Genomic DNA, 19,100 nt, shown 5'->3' with positions numbered 1-19,100 from the left:
GCGTGACATGGGGACTTCTTTTTAAACTGTGCAGAATACTCCAGAGGGTTTACTGGAATGAGCACGTTGCCTCTTAAATGAAGGCAGGATTAAGAGATTTTCTTCAAAAGAAAGAGCCTCTGACATATTGAATCATATGCTTTTGAAATGTGGGATGCCAGGGGCAGAAAAGCAAAAGTGTTGCTTTTGGTGAGACAACAGTCTCCCTAATAAATACCAATTCTGTGCGCTTAAAATAATAAAACAATATGAATCATACCTGTTTCTAAGAAATCTGTTTCTGCAAAGCTAAATACAAAATACAAAACACAACAATAATGCTTCCTTGGCGGAGGAAAAATGTCTAGCTAGCTAGCTATCTTGTCTCTCCATATATATATATATATATATATATATATGTATGTATGTATGTATATGTATATGTATATATATATGGCACATACACAAATCTGTACTGAATCCTCTAGGATCACCATTCAAGGGAATAATTTCCATGTTTTTAAACATCTCATTTCCACTTTCCTTTGTACCTCTGCTGGTGAACACAGAGCCTGGTACATAGCAGATGTTTTGTCAGTTGAGTTAATTTAGTTTGTTTTCTTGAACTGCAATTCTTCTCCTTTCTCTGCCACACTTGCCAGCCTCCTCTTACTACCCTATAAATCACTAACATCTCATGCACGTACATGCTCTTCTGTACATAACAGCACGATGATGACAAAGACAACCACGACAAATCCTTTTTCCCTTGATTTGACTTGTAAAGGAAATCTAGTCAATGAGAAGGTATTGATGACAAGGACTCTTTGAAAAATTCCTTTCCCTGAATACGAAAGTCCTTGCTATACTGCTTTGCATAACTACCTTTTAGAAGTCACATTGAGATCTCTCATTGTGGGACATGGTGAAGCCGTGCAAGAAAGGGAGATGTTTCAAGGGTTCTCCTCAAAGTGACATTTTTCTCTTGAGCATCTCTGTTGTGGTAGTGATCCTGACAAAAAAGGATTATTTCTATTCTCGTTCTTTCTAACGAGGTGCAGTTGGAATAACTTATGGACACTAGAACATAGGAATTAAGATAATTTTCTTCTCCATTTGATCTAAGTCAGAAGAGAGTAGTCAGAAGAGATAGGTATTTGGTGGATTAAAAATAAAAGAAAGTCTCATAGTCTATTTGATATAGAGATTGGTACTCAAATTGTTCTTCCTTCCCTCCACCCCTTTAAACACAAAGGCTTACTTGTTCAAATTATTTTTAAATGGATAAGAAAATTTTAAAAATTATAATTTGTATTTATATATTACAAAATGTATGATGAAGCATTTTAAAAAATTGCAAAGATAAGTGGTTATTCTTGACTACAAATGCTGATCTTCTAAAAACTCAGTATTACTAATCTTCACGAAGGAAATAATTACTTCTTTTTGGAATTATCATGACTAACTTTGCTTGAAAAATTGCTATTAGCTAGATTTTCAGGAGGCACAAGTTATAAGCTTCTATAAATTAGGCCCTCTGAGATTTTTTAGGGTACTTATAAAAGGTTCTGTGTTGGAAACATTAAACTTCTTTCTTAAAGCTGGGAGTTTAAGTGTACTTTATAATAAAGTATTTTTTTTTTAAAGCAAGCAAGAAAGCTCTTTTCATTCCATTTTTTTTTTCCATTCCTTTCTGTAGATGTCACTGTAGCATAGCAAAAAGAAAGGGGACTTCTAAAAATCTAGGACTTATACATGCAAATGAAAAAAAAAGGTGGTGATTTGATTTATTATGCCAGGGGTTGTCATATCAACAATAAGGTTTCCAAGCAACTAGCAGAATAAATTATTTTATAGATTTATTTGCTTAGCCTCATAAAATGGACCAAATGGAAGATACTTTTTTTTTCACTGTGATTATGTGGTAATTAAAAAAAGTCATTACACAGAAATTATGCATTAAATTCACATTACTAAGAAGAGTTCAAAATGAATCATGTGAATGTAATCAATGCCAAAAGACTTAATGAAGATTTGCTGCTTACAAGGAACCATTGTTGTTTCATGTTTAGATATTTTCAATAATTGGTTTCTGGAGTCTATACCATGATTTGTGTAAAGTTGTTCCAAATTGAGTCTTCAAAGAGGCTGACGTATGCAGCCTCACTATGTGCCCTGTAAACATCCTACAGAATGACCCCCTAGAACCTTGATGCTCATTCTATTAGAATTCCTACACATCCTTCGCATTTTCTACATATGCAAATGGCCTCTGTCAGTTCCTAAAGAGACTTCCAGAAAGTTACTGAACATATTAAAAAATGAAGAATTGAGGGGCGCCTGGGAGGCTCAGTTGGTTAAGCGTCCAACTTCGGCTCGGGTCATGATCTCGTGGTACGTGAGTTCAAGCCCCATATCAGGCTCTGAGCTGACAGCTCTGAGCCTGGAGCCTGCTTCAGATTCTGTGTCTCCCTCTCTCTGCTCCTCCCCTGCTTGCACTCTGTCTCTCTCTCTCTCTCTCTCTCTCAAAAATAAACATTTTTTTTAAAAAATGAAGAATTGATTTTTTTTATACAGTTGCCCTGGGGATGTTAGAAACTTGTTAGACATTCACAGTCCATATTCCCCAAACATCTTTGTGTGGCTTAAACATTTTCACTGCTGTTTTTGAGTTGCTTATGTCTCTATTTGGGAAAAGCCTGACCTGAATGTAAGAGAGCTAGAATCCCCCGCCCCCTCCCCCGACCCTGTTATATTTTGTGAGAACTTTCTCCAAGACTTTTGATTTGCCGAAATTGCTGATGGTATGAAAACAAACAAACTGATATGCCAAACTCCTCAGCTTAGGCAAGGGAGGCAAAAACCTGCCACACAGTCTCGGCACAAGGTATTTTATATCCGTCTACCACAGACCTGTTTGTCGATGGCAAACATCGTTGCTGCCTATAGAAAGTATCCTTTTTTCCTTTGCTTTGCCAAGCGTGCTTTTTTTCCCCCTCTCACTTTCTTTGGTTTTTCTAGAAACATTATTTCTTGCAAAAACCCATAGGTTGTTCATAGCCAAAGAATCGAGAAAAAGCACTTGTATTGAAAAATTCCTAAGGAAACCACAGCCATCAGCTGGATATTCCTGTTTGAAACATTTGACAAATATATAGCTATAATTTTCTGGGCTCTATGTGGTGGGACATTTTCTCTGACCAATTCAGATGCATCTGCTCCATTATTACTAACATCTTTTATGACCTTATAGACAATTCAGAGAGTCAGCAAGTGGAAGGAGAATATTTCTCCCTTCCAATGACATTGTCCTAATATTGTTATGCTTGTAACACGGTTTCCAAGTCATGCCGCTTCTGCATCTTAGTCCAACTTTAGACTATGGGCGTTTTCTTCCTTTTTACTTTGTTTTATTCAAGTCACCGTTTCCTCGGAAGAAAGGAAAATCAATTTTGAGATTTATGACAATGCTGCATATACCCAGGCATTACAATAAACGCCCTTCCTATGCTGTGCTTGTTTTCTTGTTACCTGTCGATGCTCTACTTCATTGCTTCTATAGCTTATTTTCAATAGCATGCTCTTAGGCAAATTTTCCCTATTATCTTCCTGGAGAAGTCCATCTGTTTTTGTCTTCTCCTGTCACAGGAAACAAATGGACAAATTTTTGAAGAACCTTATTGAGCCTAAACCTTTTTTATTGTCATTTGCCATTTTTATATAAAAATTTTTGTAAAACCATGTCTTTGATTTCTTGATTGAACTTACAAGTGGCCACATGTGCTTTCCCATAAATAGAGAACCTGGATCTATAATTACTTTTTTGAAATAGGTGGAAGACTTGAAAATACAGGAGAGTTTCTTGTTTTTCTTTTCTTTTTTTTTTTTTTCTTTTTCCAGTATGTTTTCCTTTTGGTAATGGTGAAACCATCTTGATCAGTGCTTGTCAAACTTGAATATATATACCAATCCCCCAGGGATCTTGTTATAAGGTGTATTCTGATTTGGAAGTTCTTAGGAAGGTCTGGGGCCTGAAAATTCTGGTTTCTAACAAGCTTTCAGGTAATGTCCATCGTGCTAATTTTTAGGCCACACATTGTGTAACAAGGGCCTATAACATTTCTACAGTTCAGGTGAAGAAACTGAAGTCTAGAATGCTGAATGGATACACCAAATGCCTTTTGAAAGAAAAGGTTTATTTTTTTTTTTTGGTGGGGGAGGGGCAGAGAGAAGGGACAGAGCGAATCCCAAGCAGGCTCCATGCTGTCAGCACAGAGCCTGATGCGGAGCTCAATCTCATGAACTGTGTGAGGTCATGACCAGAGTCAAAATCAAGAGTCAGATGCTTAACCAGCTGACCCACCCAGGTGCCTCTGAATGCTTTCTTCCAGTTTATTACTAAATCTACCTAGAACTTAAGTGTTCCGAAGCAAGAAAAGACATGCATTTTTCTGTGCAGGTTGGATGAAGGGATGGATGGCTGCCAACTTTCTCATGCTTGGAACCACTTACGTTTATTCTTCATTGTATAAGTGGTTTAAGATTTGCTCCTCTTCATGAATGTTCCCATGTTTATTCATTGTTAAAATTGACGCAGAAGAAAGTTAAAATAACATATTTTTGAAGCTCAAAGTTGTCATTTTCCTTTAATCTGAGAGACAGAGGTTTGTGAAAAATAAGCAAATTTACATTCCAGTAATCACAGACTGTTTCATAGCAAAGGCAGGAATATTTTAACACCAGGAATTTATTGTTATGTTTTAATATGTGTTTTTTTTTTAAATACGAGCTTTCCGATAGTAAAATAAGTTCAATAAAACAGATGGGATAAGACACTGATGGTGCGGCAATTAATTTTCTTTGATGATTCATTTTGCTGGCAGGGAAAAAAAACCCCAGTAAATCTAAAGGCATGAATATTCTTGGTGTCACTTAAAGGAAACTCTGTCATTTTGAAAATAAATTTCTGGACCAAAGAGAAACTGCTGTTGATACAGTCTTCCATCTCTAATATTTTCTGCTGTGGCTAGGCAACTATCGCCTTACGCCCATGCCATTCAGCGTGTATACCCTTCAGAATGTTCTGGTTGGCCAATGAGATGGCTGTTTTCAGATGAAGTGGGAATTCCCATTCTGACTATGCTACGTGGATATTTTAGAATTTTACACCCAGGAGAGCTTGAGTAGTTGGCCTATGCCCATTCACCAGTCACTGACACATAATCTTTGTTTTAAAAGGGAAAGTGACTAAGAGATTGAAATTTCCAAGGCAAATAATTTGTCATAGTGAATAAAAAAGTCCTGCATCTGAGTCATGTGGAATCATGGGCAATGATGGATGAAAAAGAGAATTTTCAAGACATACAGATAAATACTATGAATGAGGTTCCGGTCAAAGTTGAGCTGGTAGCCTGGCAGCGATGTTAAAGCAGGTAGGGACAGGGAACCAGAGAAAAGAGAAACTTCAAAAGAGGGCCCATTTGGCCTCCAATAGAACATGATGAACCACCCTGATTTGGCAATTGTAGTTGAATAGTTTTCCTAAGACAGAGTGGGAATCTTAATTCGAGGATCAAAGAGATCAGAAAATGATCATAGATTGTATAAACAGTTGTGTGTAGGGGTGCAGTTTATCATGGAGAAATCTAATTTCAGTGGATCCTTAGGAATGCTCATGCCTACAAAAAATGAAGGCCCGATGCCTTACAGTAAAATGCATTAGCTCCTGGGGGTCGGGGGGAAGAAATTCTAGGGAAATCATGCAAGTGTGAATTAAGGAAATGTGGAGAGGATAAGTTACTATTATTACCAAGGTTTATGAATATGACATTTTACATGTTGTCCTTGTAAATTTGTTGCTTTCAAGAAGCAGAGCTTTTATTTACACAGCATTAATATAGAAAAAATAAAATAGAAAGTAAAACATAGTTTTGAGCAGATACGGTCTTTTCTGTCTATAATTAGCCTGATTCAGTTGAAACATTTAACAGAAGGAAACATAGTTCTTGTTATTTATTTGTTTGTATTTTATTTTATTTTTATTATTATTTTTATTTTTGAGAGAGAAACAGAACATGAGTTGGGGAGGGGCAGAGAGAGAAGGAGACACAGAATCTGAAGCAGGCTCCAGGCTCTGAGCTGTCAGCACAGAGCCTGACACGGGGCTCAAACCCACGAACCATGAGATCATGACCTGAGCCCAAGTTGGACACTTAACTGACCTAGCCACCCAGGCTGCCCGTAGTTCTTTCTCATTTCTAACTCTTTTCTGGACCATTTGCTTGGTGTTTCTTTTTGCCTATCTAAGCCCAGCATAGTCCAGTTTGTAATTCTTTTGTTCAATAAATATTTCTGAAAGCTAACGACTAACCTAACATGGTCTTAAACTCTGGTGGGCAGGAAAAGTGACATTCTGATAAGTAAAATATGCTGCTTCACTCCTGTAGCAGCTTATAGTTTATTTACGGAGAACACCATCTGTAAAGAACAATATGTGGCCGAAAGTGTATGATTGCCCTATTTGTGCTACAGGAAGGAAATGTAATGGGATTTCGCAGCAGCGCTGGGACTCTGCGGGATGGTTCCATGAGTTAGTGAAAAGTTCTGCAAGTGTTTGGGAACGAATTCCGATGTGTGTTCCTTCTTTCTCTGTTGTTTATTGATTATGTTTCTCTTCTAAATTACCAAACTTTTTTATTTCTGTTTCTTAACAGAAAGGGAAAGGGACACCAAGGCCATCCTTATTCCTGAGGTTTGAGTCATGAGGGAGTTGATTGCATCCTAAATCCTCAGTGGAAATGGCACCTTGGAAGGCTGCCATCTTCGCAGAATGAAGTAGAATTAACCACGCAACGTTTTTGTATTTCAGTTTTCTCATCCACAAAGTGAAGGTGTCATTTATAATTGGACGTGCATGTGCATGGTGCGCACATGCGCACGCACGCACACACACACACACACACACACAAACATCTAGTTTAACTCCATAATAAAATGCATGTTATGGGACTCATTTCAGTTATGCTCAGTGGATCCTGTTGTCCTTTCTGTTGATGTATTCATTTCTTCAGTCAACAACTAACTTCTGAGTACCTGCTCTACTGGTTACTGGGTATATAGGTGACTGAGTCAGGCATGACTCTGCCAGCCTGAACTTCAGCTTTTAGTTAGAAAAGACTTGATAAGAATAATTGCTGTAGAGGAAGAAAAACAGAATACTAGGTTAGAGAGAGAGGGGTGGGCATAGAGTTGGAAGGTTGTTTTAGATGGTTTTTTAAAATAAGTGTCACGGAAGCTGTATAGTCTTAACTAGAAGATACTGTCTATATTTTCATAGGGAGGTCTTTCAACTAGGTGGGCACAGAGCCTTAAACTTTAAAGTACCTAACAATCATCTGTTGAGCTGGTTAAAATAGCAGATTCCTGAGCATCTTCCTAGGTAAACTTGAGATCTCTGGGAATGAAGCCTAAGACTCTTCATTTAAAAACAAAACAAAAACAGGGCAGTTCCAGATTCTTACACAAGTGGTTCATAGACCATAGATTGAAAAAACACTTGCTTGAAATTGCAATAGTTTGGTTATTGCTGGTGATTTTTTCTTTCTACACATCTGTGGCCTTCTGAGTCATTGAGGCAGATTACAGCAGAGCTGATTAGAACTCTTGTATAAATAATTGTTGCCAATTTGTATAATTCATGAAATATAATAGACTTTTAAATATCATTTTCCTTTGCTTTTTAGTTTAGGGTTCCCTTTACCTGCCTTTACCTACTGAGTGCCAGAATCTAACATTTTTAAGTTTTAATGCATTCAATCCTGATATCCATCGATGGCAATATGTCAGAGATTTGGAGAACACACTAAACAAAAGAATTATTTGACCATGACTGAACCTGCAGTCACATGGTCTGCGTTTTATCAAAGGCAAGTACATATACCTTAAAAAAGTTAAATAAAACATCTTAGAAATGGCACCTAGTGAGGTTCTATTCCACTTAAATGTGGCATACGCTAGTCATGGTTAAGAGATGAGTGATAATACTAATATATAAATTGTTTTTAATTTCACCCCTACCCTTTTTCTCTAGCATTCCTGTATGATTTCCTCCATAGAATCTGAATTTCTTTTTTTTTTTTAATTTTTTTTAACGTTTATTTATTTTTGAGACAGAGAGAGAGCATGAATGGGGGAGGGTCAGAGAGAGAGGGAGACACAGAATCTGAAACAGGCTCCAGGCTCTGAGCTGTCAGCACAGAGCCCGACGCGGGGCTCGAACTCACGGACCGTGAGGTCATGACCTGAGCCGAAGTCGGACGCTTAACCGACTGAGCCACCCAGGCGCCCCCTTTTTTTTTTTTAATTTTTTTTTTTTTTTTAGAATCTGAATTTCTAAGGGAAGTTATTTCCACTCAGGGCGAGAATATATACCTTTGTCTAAATGGATAGAGAGAGGTCTTTTACTGGGAACTGTGCTACCACTAATACACAATCCCAATAATTGAGACATAAAGTAGGTTTGTTTTTTTACCTGAAAGGTTCCTATCTTCCCCCAAATGTCAGGTGGTTTTTTCTTTCCAAATCAGTGTATCCATGTGGGGTCACTTCTTCCTCCCTCTAAGCCAACTCTTTCTCATCTCTCAATAGGGACCTAGTCATTTACAGATTCCAAGGAAACTTATAATGGTTTGTTTGTAAAGTATATGGGAGCAGGAGTGAGATTAACGTACTTATAAGTATGACACAACAGAAGCAAAGTTGTAATAATGCCTGAGGAAACCCAGCCTGAGAGGGAATCATAGTTCTTAGAAATAAGAGCATATGCATTTTAAAACCTTATAGAATTTTTGAATGGATAGAATAATAGAAAAACTTGTATTAGAGAAATCTGTTTATTTTTTTTTTTTTTTGTTTTTTGTTTTTTAATGTTTATTTATTTATTTATTTTTTTATTTTATTTTTTTTATTATTTATTTATTTATTTATTAATATATGAAATTTACTGTCAAATTGGTTTCCATACAACACCCAGTGCTCATCCCAAAAGGTGCCCTCCTCAATACCCATCACCCACCCTGCCCTCCCTCCCACCCCCCATCAACCCTCAGTTTGTTCTCAGTTTTTAACAGTCTCTTATGCTTTGGCTCTCTCCCACTCTAACCTCTTTTTTTTTTTTTTTTCCCTTCCCCTCCCCCATGGGTTTCTGTTACGTTTCTCAGGATCCACATAAGAGTGAAACCATATGGTATCTGTCTTTCTCTGTATGGCTTATTTCACTTAGCATCACACTCTCCAGTTCCATCCACGTTGCTACAAAAGGCCATATTTCATTTTTTCTCATTGCCATGTAGTATTCCATTGTGTATATAAACCACAATTTCTTTATTTTAACATGGTATATAAATTCTGAAAAATAAACTAAGGGAAGAGAAAAAATTTAAACAGTTTGGCTTATATATTACTTCAGAGTAGGATCGGATATTAAAAGAATAGTAGACTAAGAAAAACTGCCCATCTGGCCTCAGAAATTCCTGTGTACACTGATATAACTATGGTAATATAAAATAGATTTACTCTTTATGAAAATGTCAGTGTACATTATTATATTCTTTAAGTTCAGTTGGGTTTTGAAATCTAGGCTTTCTGTAGACTTAGATGATTATGGTGGTCATGTGGAATGTTTGCCTATGAATACAGCACAGTTGTTGGTGAACATTGTTTCATTGCAGTAGATTTTATAGTGAATCACTGGCAAATCAAATCACATCATGCCTGATGGAGCCAGATGATTTTCAAGGTACTCAAGAGGAGACCATTTCCCCTCCAATTATCAGGGGTTTTCCTCTCGTTGAGCACAGAAAGAAACAGACAAACCTCCAGAAAGTGATATATTAAGATCTTTGAGGTATGTAGTTACGTTTGCACAGAGCAATGAAAAGACAATGTCTCCTGGATTACCCAATATTTAATGGACACAAATATTTCTAAGGGGTTAGGAAATAAGTAACATTTATATGGGGAAAAAAAACTGATCTTGCATTATATACTGCATTTGAGCTAGAGTTTTGTTTTTTTTTTTCCCACCTAAATTTATGAGAAGCAGTGATTCACGGAACTTAATTTTTCTTTTTCTTGGAAGTAACCAAGAAATGAATGGTTTTTCATGATTACTTCATCTCTGTTCATCCCACCAAGGCATTAAGTACTAGTCAGGTTAGAGTCATTAATCAGAAATATAAGTGTATTCTTGGAAAAATGAACTAGCTATCAATCCTCGTATTTTACTGCACATTAATACATTTAGTGTTTGTACTCAATGCTTTTCCATGCGACAGAATAAAATACTGTAATTACTAACAGCTTCCAGGAAACACATGAAATAGTACTGGATAAAAATGGAGATTATTAGTTTAAAAGATTATCTGCCTGTATAGGATCGATATGGGTGCTATCTTTCTGTTCTCATACATGACAATGGATGGGACTTACACTGTTCACGATGACAAAAGTGAAAATGATGCCTTTAGAAAAACACCTATGTTTGGTCAGGTACAACACCAAATGCTATGTTTCAAATGTGAATTCTATTGAATGGAAAAAATATGACCAAAGGAAAAAGTCTATTTTGATAATTTCTGTATGACAATTCTTTATTTTAGAGGCAGTGAGAATTGAACATCTTTATCTGAACATTTTCTCATGACAAATACGGTTTTTCACTGCTCTATGAATTCTCTGTAGATTAGAACATCACACTAAGTTCTTTTGTATAGCAGAATATCTCTGATTTGTCATTTGCCGCCCCCCACCCCCCGGAATTTATTTATTTATTTTTTCTATTTTAAGGTTAAAACAGCATGCTCTCAAAAGTCCTTTACTGCCCCCAAATGCTATAAAATCTTTGAATATCCACTGACAGTGTTTGCTAACTGTGTGTGTATTTTGTGGTTAGAATGGAGAATGGTGGTTTTTAGAAATATTACTAAGGAGAATTTCTAAATCACTATTTTAAAAATGCATATATTCTCCATATAACTTTATTGAAAGATGCATAAAATCAAACATTAACAGAAACTGTAGTCTTTCAAAGAAAGATATTTCTTAAATAGAAAGTATTTCTTACAGATCTTTACATATATGTTTATTATAAGTCATTATAAAAATCATTTATATGATCTTGAGTTATTAAAAAGTCTGATTTTAAATTTTGGTAACATACATAGTGGTGTGGCTATTCAGACTGAAAGTGTTCCCAACAAATCATTTGCTTTAGCAGTAGTTCTGACAGGAATTCGTGTCCTGGTATTTTTAGTATGTGGCCAAGACTCTGAGAGGTTAAGGACTGTCCATTGTCACTTAATAAATGAAGGTGAGGAAATGGGGAGTCTTGGTTGCTGGATGTGATGTCCATTCTATTACCTGGACTTTCAGATTGAGTAATTTATTCCCACTAAGAGACAAGAGTAGATAACATGTATAAATGTTGAGAATAGAGAGCAAGGGGCCTGATAATAACATTCCCAATCCAGATATTTCAGTTATATATTGATAGGAGCCTAATTTGATCAGTTTTTTTTAAACTTCTGCTTTTATTTATTTATTGTTTTTTACATAAAAGTGTTTTAAAACATTGCATAATAAAATCCACTAAACTTTTTCTATGTAGTTCATTCAGGACAACACTTACATATTTTGCTAGAGGTGCATAACAAAATACCACAGAATGGAGGGCTTAACAGAAATTTATTTTCTCACAGTTCTGGAGGCTGGAAGTCCAAGATCAGGGTGTCAGGTTGGTTTTTCCTGGGTGGTTCTGACTGGAGAGGAAGCTACTCATTCCTGATTGAAGCAGAATGCAGCTGCAAATAAGAACATCTTCTGCAGCTGAATAGCGTCCGGAGATGTGGTCCTGGCCAACAAGCCAGCCCTGGAGACTATATACACAGCTGTCACATAGAGATAACTTAGAAAGGTACAAAGACTTTTTAAAACTGAGGTAGAATAGACATACACCAAACTCTCCCTGTTTAAATCATATAGCTTAATGTGTTTTGACTTCTATATGCACCCATGAAAACGTCACCTCAATAAGAATGGTAGACATACTGATCACCGAAAGTTTTCTCATGCTTCTTTGTAATTCCTTCCTCCTCTTCCCTCCTTGACTAGGTAACCACTGATCTACTTTCTGTCATTAAAGTGTAGTTTGCATTTCTGGAAGATCCCATCCATTGAATAAGAGACTTTTTTTGCCTTTTTAAACATCATAATTATTTGAGACTCATCTGTGTTGTAGTATGTATTGATCACTTTTTATTACTGAGTCTCATTCCACTGTATGGGTATACCAGTTTATTCAGTCACCTGTTTGTGGACATTTGGGTTGTTTCCAGTTGCAGATTTTTTTTTTCTTTTTTTCTTTTTTACCAATAAAGCTTCTATGGACATTCATGTATATGTCTTTATGTAGACATCTGATTTAATTTCTCTTGAGTAAAGAAATACCTGGGAAAGGATGGGTCATGAAGTAGTTATATATTTAAATTTTTTTTTGTTTTTTTTTTTTAGAGAGAGAGTGCATGCAAGTGGGGAAGAGAAGCAGAGGGAGAGGCAGGGAAAGAGAGAGAGAGAGAGAGAGAGAGAGAAAGAAAATGAATCTGAAGCAGTCTCTATGCTGAGCACAGAGCCTGACACGGAGCTCAATCCCATGACCTGGGATCGTGACCTGAGTTGAAACCAAGAGTTGGTTAATTGTCTGAGCCACCTGGGCACCCGTATGTTTAACTTATAAGAAACTGCTAAATTATTTTCCAAAGCAGTTATGTCCAGTTATATTCCCATGAATAGTTTCAATTGTTCCATATACTTGCCAGGGTTTAATGTTAGTGATTATATATATATACACACACACACACACATATAAATGTATATTTATATATATTTCATTACCTACTGATTATGTATAATAAGTAGGTGATGACATCTCATTAGGGTTCTAATTTTCATTTCTCTAATCACTAATGATTTTTAAGCATCTTTTCATGTGCTTATTGGTCATCAGTATATATTCTTTGGTGAAGTGTCCAAATTTTTTTATCTTCTAAAAAAATGGGTTGTCTTGTTTTAGGATTGATGTCTTAAAAGCTTTTTATATACTCTGAAGTTCTTTGTATGCTCTAGGATTCAGTCATTTTTTTAAAAATATATGCTTTTAAGATTTTTGTTTCCTCTCCTTGGTTTGTCATTTCAGTCTCTTAAAAGTGGTGTAGTACTATTTATCAATTATTTTCTTTTATGGATTGTGCTTATAGTGTCCAACTCAAATTCACAAGAATTTTCTTTTTTTCTTTTAGAAGCTTTATTTATTTTGTTAAAAATCTTCTAACGTTTATTCATTTTTGAGAGACACAGAGAGACAGAGTGTGAACGGGGGAAGGGCAGAGAGAGAGGGAGACACAGAATTTGAAGCAGAATCCAGGCTCTGAGCTGTCAACACAGAGCCCTGGCGTGGGACTGGAACTCACGAACCCTGAGATCATGACCTGAGCCGAAGTTGGACACCCAACTGACTGAGCCACCCAGGTGCCCCTGTTTTATTTTTTATTTAAAACTATGGTCACCTTTGAGTTAATTTTTTATCATATAAATATGGCTCAAAGTTAATTTTTTTTGCTTATGCATGTCAATTATTCCAGCACCTTTTGTTGAAAAAAATGTTCTTTTTCCACTGAAGTGCCTTTCTTTCTGTCAGAAATCAGCTGTCCATATCAGTATTTTGTTTCCTTGATTTTTTGGACGCCAGACACCCGATGAGAGAAAAAGTTTTTAAAGGCCTGATATATAAGGAAAACCATTTTTGATTTCTAAGTCAACACGACTGTGTATAAATTTGTTCAAACCAAAGCCTGATTTATGGCCCAACACAGGGACATTGTATATCTGCTTTGTGAATGAATAACCTAAAGGAAAACCGTCTTGTCCTTCAGATATGGATCAGAGTTCCTCCCTGAATTCCTCTGTGATAAAATTTGTGATTCCTGCCTATATGCTAATCTATAAACTTTGGAGTTTTACAGGATGTAGAAAGTATACAGCCCTATAAAAACTATTCATTCTCTAGAGTACTTGCATCCCTGTCAAGAGTATGTTTCCCCAGCAGCTGTCCTAACTGGGACTCAAATAAAATTCTCCTTCGAGCTTTTAGAGATTCTAAAAGGTTTGCTCATTGTACATTGACACACCTATCTTGATGCCAATATAGCACTTCCTGATTTTATAATTATAATCTGTAGTCAGTTTGGGAGGGACTGACTTTAATATTGAGTTTATTAGTGGAATTAATAGTAGTATTAATTAGTAGTACTAATATTAATATATTGATGGAGATATACCCCATAGCAGGTGTTATTTCTCTATTTACTTGCATTTTTATCTTCTCTCAGCAATACTTTGTAGTTTTCAGTATACAGTTCTTTAACATATTTTGTTCAATTTATCCCTAAGTATTTCATGCTTTTGGTGCTATTTTAAATGGTATTATTTTATTTTAACTTTAATATCAGTTGTTCATCATTATTATATAGAAATGCAGATAATTGTTGTATATTGATCCTATATCTGGAAGCAGGAAGCTCAATGAACCTTGCTCAACAAATATTGCTAACTTAGTTATTAGCTTAAGTGTCTTTTTTTGGGGGGGGGTGGCTTTTATCATTTTTCCACACACACATGATCATGTTGTCTGTGAATAAAGACATTTTTAATTCTTTATTTATATAAGTAGGGTCTCTTATTTCTATTTTGTGACCTATTTCCCTGGCTGGCTCCCCTAGTATGCTGTTGATGAGAAGTGGTGATAGCAGATATATTTTTTAAATCTTTTTTTTTAAGTTTTTAAGTTATTTATTTTGAGAGAGAGCGAAAGAGAGAGGAAGAGTGTGAGTGGGGAAGAGGGAGAGAGAGAATCCTAAGCCGGCTCTACAATGTCCACGCAGAGTCTGATGCAGGGCTTGAACTCACGAACCAGGAGACCATGACCTGAGCCGAAATCAAGAGTCAGATGTTTAACCGACTGAGCCACCCAGGTGCCCTGATAGCAGATAACTTTATCTTGTTCCCACTCTACTCATAGGGGGAAAGTTTTCCATCTTTCACCATTAAATGTGTTGTTAGCAATAGGTTTATCATGGATGCCCTTTATTAGATTGAGGAAGTTTCATTCCATTCCTAGTTTTATGAGGGTTTTTAACAAAAATGGGTATTGGATTTTGTTGAGTGCTTTTTTAGTGATGCCTTAAGGATTTACAATGTGCATCTTTAACTTAACACAGTCTCCCTCATGATATAGGATTTCACATCTAGTGTGAGAACTGTATTTAGTTTCCTAGGGGTGTTGTAATAGAATACCACAAACTGTGTGACTTAAAACAATAGAAGTTTCTTTTCTCACACTTCTGGAGTCCAGGAGTCCAAGCCAAGGTGTCAGTAGGGCCATGCTCCCCATAATGGTCTGGTCAGAAACCTTCCCTGACCCTTCTTAGCTTTTTTCTGCTGGTGACTGGCAATCCTTGGTGTTGCTTACTGCATCATTACAGTTTCTGCCTGTGTTGTCACATGGCATTTTTCCTGTGTGGCTGTCTCTGTGTCTCCTCTCTTCTCACAAGCAAAGCAGTCCTACTGGGTTAAGGGCCTATGCTACTCCAGTATAACCTCATTTTATATTGACTGATTAAATCTGTAATAGACTTATTTCCAAATAAGGTCATATTCTGAGGTTCCAGGAAGGACATGAAATTTTGGGAGCACGATCCAAGCCAATACAAGAACCTTGCAATTCTCTACTTCTTTTGGGGCACCTGGGTGGCTCAGTCAGTTAAGCGTCCACTCTTGACTTTGGTTCAGGTCATGGTCTCACGTTCGTGAGTTCGAGCCCCATGTTGGACTCTGTGCTGAGGTCACGGAGCCTGCTTGGGATTCTGTTTTCCTCTTTCTGCCCGTCCCCCCCACTTGCTCTCATTCTCGCTCCCAAAATAAATAAAAATAAACTTTAAAAAACCTTAGTTTTTATATCCTATAAAACTTTGTGCTATTGTTTTCATACATTTACTTTCATATATGTTATCTAACAGTCCTTTGTTGTCATTTTTATGGAAACAATTGTCTTTGTTTCCAAACATAGTAATTTAAATTGATACAGAGATTATGCTTTAGTTTTCTAGGAGTGCTATAACATTTTGTCACAAACTGGGTTGCTTAAAACAATAGAAGTGTATTCTGTCATAGTTCTGAAAGTCAGAAACTAATAAACTGTCGGGAAACAGTGTTGTTTCCTTTTGTAGACTCTTCAGAGAACCTGTTTCACACTTGTAGCTACAAGTGACTGCTGACATATGTTGGCATTCTTTGGCCTGTGGTGGCATAAGTCCAGTCTCTGGCTGCATTTTTAGATGGCCTTCTCCTGTGTGTCTGAGTGTCTCAAATGTCTTTCTCCTCTCTCATGTAAAGACCCTAGTCATTAGATTTAGGGCCCACTATAGATCCAGAATAATCTTATCTTGAGATCCTTAACTGGTTACATCTGCAAAGACTCTACTTCCAGATAAAGTCACATTCACAGGTACTAGGGGTTGGTTCTTAAAAAAAGTGTTGGGCGGGGGGCACTATTGACCCACCGTAGTTTACATACCATAAAATTCACCCTTCAAAAGTGTACAATACAATGATTTTTGGAATAGTCACAAAGTTGTGCAAACATTATCTAATTCAGAACCTTAAAAAGAGACCCAGTATCCATTAGCAGTCCTTTTTTATTTCTCCAAATCCTGACTCCTGGCAAGCACTATTTACTGTCTCTATGGATTTGCCTTTTCTGGATATGTCATACATTATGATCATGTGATATGTGGCTTTCTGTGTTTGTCTTCTTTATTTAGAATAGTATTCTTAAGATTCATCCATGTTGTAGTATGAATCAGTTTTTTATTCTTTTTTTATGGCTGAAAACAGTCCATTGTATGGAAATACATTTTTATTCATCAGTTGATGGAAATCTGGGTTTCCTCATTTTAGTTATTATAGAAGCATCTATGTGCAAGTTTGGTTGATATATGATTTCAGTTCTCTTGGGTATCTGGTCTTTTAAAGAGCCTTAAATAGTAAGAAAAACCTCTCATTTTTATATTTTGTATTTTAATAAAGAAAAGAAGCCCATACATTTACCCACGTCATTACTTACCGTTTCCCTTTTTTATAATTCCTTTATGTAGATCCATATTTTCCTCTTATGCTACTTTCCCTCTGTTGGAAGGTCTTTCTTTGACATTTCTTGTAATGTATATCTGCTCATGATTAATTCTTTCAGACTTTGTTAGTCTGAATGTCTTTATTTTGCCCTTTGCTGAAAGATATTTTTGTCAGTTATATAATTCTAAGTTGAACATTTTTTCCCCCTTAGGTATTAGGCTCCACCATCTTTTTTGCATTTTTTTATGACAAGAAATATGTAGTCATTCTTATCTTTGTTCTTCTGTATATACATGTCTTATTTTTATGACTGTTTTTAGAATATTCTCTTTATCACTGGTTTTGAACAACTTCAGTGTGATATGCCTTATTGTAGTTTTCTGCCTATTTCTTATGCTAGAGAACCATTGAGCTTCTGGCATCTGTGGGTTTATAATTTTTTTTCAAATTTGGAAAAATGTTAGTGTTTATTTCTCTATGTATATATTTTTTTGTATCTGCCTCTTTTGGCTACTCCCAATTACACATTTTTTTATAAGGCTTGAAGTTGTCCCACAGGCCAATGGTGAATTTTTTCTTTTTTAATTTTATTATTATTATTATTTTTAACGTTTATTTATTTTTGACACAGAGACAGAGCATGAATGGGGGAGGGTCAGAGAGAGGGAGACACTGAATCCGAAACAGGCTCCAGGCTCCGAGCTGTCAGCACAGAGCCCGACGTGGGGCTCGAACTCATGGGCCGTGAAATCATGACCTGAGCCGAAGTCGGCTGCTTAACCAACTGAGCCACCCAGGCGCCCCTTTCTTTCTTTTTTTAATTGAATTATAGTTGACACACAATGTTACATTAGTTTCAGGTGTACAGCATAGTGATTTGACAAGTCTGTACATTATGTTGCCCACATGACAGCTGTAGCTAGTAGCATCTGTTACCATTCAATGTTATTACAACACTATGGACTCTATTCCCTATGCTGTGCCTTTTATCCCTGTGACTTATTCATTCCTTAACTGGAAGCCTGTATCTCCCACTTCCCTTCACCCATTTTGCTCATTCCCCACCCCCTTTCCTTCTTTTTTTATCATTCATTTTTCTCTGTTTCATTTTGGATAGTTTCTGTTGCTGTGTCCTCAAGTTCACTAATACTTTCTTCTCCCATCTAATCTATTCTTAATTCTATCCTGGCCATTGTATTTTTCATCTCAGACATTGTAGCTTTCATATAATGAAGTTCAATTTGTGTCTGTTCTGTATCTTCCATGTCTTTGCTTACCTGTTTGAACCTATAGAATACAATGACTATTCTCATGTCCTTGTCTGCTAATTCTAACATCTGGATCAGTCCTGAATGGTTTCCGTTGATTACTTTTTCTCTCCATAATGAGTTGCATTACTGCTTCTTTGCGTGGCTGATAATCTCTGATTGAATGCCAGACTTTTTGCATTTTTTACATGGCTTACTACTGTTATCATAGTTTTATAAATTTTCTTGAGATTTGTTCTGGGACGTAGTTAAAGTGACTTGGAAACAGTTTGATCCTCTTGGATTTTACTTCTAAGACTTCTTAGGGGGGATAAAAATAGTATTTACCATAGGGATAGTTATTCTCCACTAATTAGGCAAGACCTTTTTGAAAACTCTACGGTAATTAATGAATTATGAGATTTTCCATTCTGACTGCTTAGATCAGGCACTGTTCCTGGCCCTTTGTGACCTCTGGGTACTGTGAACTCTAATCTTTAGAGGTGGTTCTTTTCCTGGCCTTGGGTAGTTTTTTCACAAACTTGCATCATCAGTCCATACTCTGTGGCATACTCTAGTGGGCGCTATGCTGCAGATCTCTGTGTTTTTGTTTTTCTACCTTCTCTTCTCTCT

Source organism: Neofelis nebulosa, chromosome 5 (genome assembly GCF_028018385.1).
Source record: "Neofelis nebulosa isolate mNeoNeb1 chromosome 5, mNeoNeb1.pri, whole genome shotgun sequence".
In the NCBI taxonomy this organism is placed as follows: Eukaryota; Metazoa; Chordata; class Mammalia; order Carnivora; family Felidae; genus Neofelis; species Neofelis nebulosa.
Note: the sequence above shows the minus strand (reverse complement) of the source record.